The sequence below is a fragment of the Nicotiana tabacum genome, chromosome 3 (assembly GCF_000715075.1).
Source record: "Nicotiana tabacum cultivar K326 chromosome 3, ASM71507v2, whole genome shotgun sequence".
NCBI lineage: Eukaryota > Viridiplantae > Streptophyta > Magnoliopsida > Solanales > Solanaceae > Nicotiana > Nicotiana tabacum.
In genome coordinates, this window is record NC_134082.1 from 145,359,464 (window position 1) to 145,363,542 (window position 4,079).

Consider the following 4,079-nt stretch of genomic DNA (forward strand, 5'->3'; position numbering starts at 1 on the left):
TTCTGATGTTCTATCTTTACTTGTTGACAATTGGGACACTGGGCTATAAATTCTGCAATAGACTTCTTCATATTATCCCACCAATACTGCTCCTTGACATCATGATACATCTTTCTCGAGCCGGGATGGATGGAATATCGGGATTGATGAATCTCATTCATAATCTTCTCTCGCAACCCTGCCACATTAGGCACACACAATCGGCTCTGGTATCCCAGTGCCCCGTCTTTTCCGATCCCAAAAGCCATACTTTTACACTGTTGGATGCTTTCTCTTAATCATACTAAGATAGGATCTTCATATTGTCGTGCTTTTACCTCGGCTACCAAAGATGATTCTGATGTATTCTGTACAGTAACACCTCCGTCATCAGAGTCTAACAATCTGATTCTCATATTGGCTAGCTGATGAAGCTCTTTAATCAACCCTCATCTACCTGCCTCAATATGTACTAAGCTTCCCATTGATTTACGGCTGAGAGCATCTGCCACAACATTGGCTTTACCGGGATGATACAATATCTCAACGTCGTAGTCTTTCAATAATTCAAGCCACATACGCTGCCTCAAATTCAACTCTTTCTGCTTGAAGATGTATTGTAAACTCTTGTGATCTGTGTAGATGTCAACATGGACGCCGTATAAGTAGTGCCGCCATATCTTCAAAGCATATATTACTGCAGCCAATTCCAAATCATGGGTTGGATAATTCTTTTCATGCTTCTTCAATTGTCTTGATGCATAAGCAATCAAATTCCCATGCTGCATCAATACGCACCCCAAACCTATACCTGAGGCATCACAATATACCACATAACCTTCTGTTCCTTCAGGAAGAGTGAGCACTGGTGCAGATGTCAATCGATTCTTCAGCTCCTGAAAACTACGTTCACAAGTGTCAGACCACTGGAATTTGGTAGCTTTTTGTGTTAACTTAGTCAATGGTGATGATATAGAGGAAAATCCTTCTACAAACCGCCTATAATATCCTGCTAGCCCTAGGAAGCTGCGGACTTCTGATGGTGTTGTAGGTCTCGGCCAATTCTTTACTGCATCGATCTTCTGAGTGTCGACACTAATACCCTCATCAGATATCACATGGCCAAGGAATGCTACTGAGTTCAGCCAGAATTCACATTTGGAGAGCTTAGCATATAACTTACGATCTTGAAGCGTCTGTAATACTATCCGCAAGTGGCCCGCATGTTCCGCCTCCGAACGAGAATACACTAGAATGTCATCAATGAATACAATCACGAACACATCAAGATAGGGCCTGAATATAGTATTCATGAGATCCATAAAAGCTGCTGGGGCATTTGTTAGCCCGAACGACATCACCAAGAACTCAAAGTGCCCATATCTTGTCCGGAAGGCCGTCTTTGGAATATCCTTCTCCCTAACCCTTACCTGATGATACCCTGAACGTAAATCAATCTTAGAGAAATACTTGGCGCCCTGGAGTTGGTCAAACAGGTCATCAATTCTTGGAAGTGGATACTTGTTCTTTATAGTAGACTTATTCAACTGTCGATAGTCGATACACATCCGTAACGACCCGTCTTTCTTCTGCACGAATAGGACTGGTGCACCCCAAGGTGAAGTGCTAGGCCTAATAAAGCCCTTATCCAGCAAGTCCTTCAACTGTACCTTCAACTCTCGCAACTCTGCCGGGGCCATTCTGTATGGAGGAATAGAGATCGGTTGAGTGTCAGGTAACACATCAATGCTAAACTCAATCTCCCTTTCAGGAGGAAGGCCTGGGAGTTCATCTGGGAAAACATCTGGGAATTCGTTAACCACAGGGATTGATTGTAAAGTAGGCGATTTCGCCTCCGCATCCCTAACGCGAACGAGATGATAAATGTAACCTTTTGAGATCATTTTCCTTGCCTTAAGATAGGAAATAAACCTACCTTTCGGTGTAGCAATGTTCCCTTTCCATTCAATGACGGGTTCACCCGGAAATTGGAACCTAACCATCTTCGTACGACAGTCAACATTTGCATAGCATGAGGCCAACCAGTCTATTCCCATTATCACATCAAAATCAACCATTTCTAACTCAAATAAATTTGCCGAGGTTTGACGACTACAAATCATCACAGTGCAACCTCTATATACCCTTCTAGCAATCACAGAATCTCCTATCGGAGTAGATACCGCGAGGGGTTTACTTATCAATTCAGGTTCAATGCCAAACTTATTAGCCACAAAGGGTGTAACATATGATAATGTAGATCCCGGATCAATCAACGCATATACATCATAAGAAAACACAGATATAATACCTGTAACAACATCTGGAGACGACTCGAGATCCTGTTGACCTACTAGAGCATAGGTTCGATTTTGAGCACCACTCGAACTCGGCACTGCACCTCTACCCCTACCACGACCTGTCGACTGCTGAAAACCCCGTGCTGGAGGTCGAACTGATGAGGAAGAACCAGACACAGATCCAGTCAGCTGAGCCATACCATCACCTCCTCTATTAGGACAATCCCGCATCATATGGCCAGGCTGCCCGCACGAATAGCATGCATCAGAACCTCGACGACACAGTCCAAAGTGGGCCTTGCCGCACTGATCACAATGTGGTGTTGGGGGTCTCATCTGACTAGTATCCCTGTGATGTTGCGAGCCAGATGCCCGCGAACTCTGACCTGGACCAGAATAGGATCGATCATATCGAGGCCTCTGAAACTGTGGATGAGCACTAGCTACAGGTGGCGCCGAACTCCTCGAAAACTGTGGCCTGATGCGGCCTCTAAGTCATCAGAATACCCTGCAAATCTCGCCCTCTTATGCTGGCCCCTATCCTGCTCCCTAACTGCCCTCTGCTGGCGCTTACGATCCTCTAGGGTCTGGGCATAAGCTTGAATACGGGAAATATCCATGCCCTCCACCAAGGAGGCTGTCGTACACTCATTTATCAGATGTGGTCCCAACCCATTCACGAACATATGCACCCTATCACTCATCTCGGCCACCATATGGGGAGCATACCTTGCCAAAGAATCAAACTGCATACTGTACTCTCGCACACTCATATTACCTTGTCTAAGGTTCAAGAACTTATCAGCTCTAGCTCGTCGTATCTCAACTGGCATGTAGTGACGAAGAAAGGCCTCAGAAAATTCCTTCCACACAGCTGGAGGAGGGTTCGGACCCCTGGATCTCTCCCAACTATCATACCAGAGAACCGCTAAATCCCGTAGCCAATAAGAAGCCAAATCTACTGCCTCTGTATCACTAACATGCATAACCCGAAGTGTACGATGAACCTGGTCAATAAAAGTCTGTGGGTCCTCCTTGGGGTCTGATCCGGTAAACACTGGAGGGTCTAAATTAATAAAATCACGAACTCTTGTACTAACTGGTTTCTCAGCAGCACCTGTATTCTGCCTCTGAGCCTGAGCAGCTACCAAGCTAGTCAATAACTGCAAAACACTCCGCATATCCTGGTCTGGAGTGCCAGACGGAGGAACTGGAGGCGCTGGGTGCCTTCTAATATCCTCTGGAGGAGATGGAGTAGATAAGGTATGAGAGGGCATCTCACTTTGAGCCTCACTTTGTCCTGCTCTGACTTGGGGCACCTGACTGGTACCCTCTCCCGCTGCTGTATCAAGCAGTCTACTAATCGTTTGCTTCCTAGTCGAAGGCATCACTGGAAAAAAACAAGGTGAATATTAGAGACGAACACTTACGACTCAACTCTACGCACGATCTAGATTCAGGAAGAAGGTAACAACCCTAGATGTCATGTAGTCTCCTGATTATAAATGTGGCGCGCTACACATCCATAATCAAGACTCTACTAGACACGGCTCATAGACAACCCCTAGGACAGACTTGCTCTGATACCAAGTTTGTCACGACCCAAACTGAAGGGCCATGACTAGCACCCGACCACACTTGCCGAGCACCAACGTACATTTCATCTAACCTTCATTATTATCTTTTAAGGCTAAAGAGATCAATATAAATGGTAGACCTAGATCATGGAAAACCAGCAATAAAATATGATGGCATGAATATACATAGCAGGGGATGACCAGACAATCAAGAAACTACATA